The 318-nt window shown below is 14.5% G+C and overlaps 1 protein-coding gene across 1 annotated transcript in view; it reads right to left on the minus strand.

Moving 5' to 3' along the window:
• EMH_0085050 (uncharacterized protein) overlaps positions 1-318 on the minus strand; it is a gene marked incomplete at both ends in the record, with an annotated part of 2,818 nt that overhangs the window by 1,573 nt on the left and 927 nt on the right. The window lies entirely within an intron of this gene.

A 318-nucleotide genomic window follows, 5' to 3' on the forward strand; every position in this document is an offset into this window, starting at 1 on the left:
TTTATTTATTTATTTATTTATTTGTTTGTTTGTTTGTTTGTTTGTTTGTTTGTTTGTGTTTTTATTTATATATTCATTTATTTATTTATGTTTGGCTTTTTATTTATATTTCTTTAGTTATTTATAAATAAAATAAAATAAAATAAAATAAAATAAAATAAAACAAAATAAAATAAAATAAATAAATAAATATATAAATAAATATATAAATACCTTTCTCTAGTTGTATAGTACAAAGAGTAAGCTCCTCTTTATTTATATAAAAATGTAAAAAAGAAGAAAAAACAGAAAAAGTTTTTTTTCCTTCTTTTTGGGTTC

Source organism: Eimeria mitis, genomic scaffold (assembly GCF_000499745.2).
Source record: "Eimeria mitis Houghton genomic scaffold, Emh_scaff5945, whole genome shotgun sequence".
NCBI lineage: Eukaryota > Apicomplexa > Conoidasida > Eucoccidiorida > Eimeriidae > Eimeria > Eimeria mitis.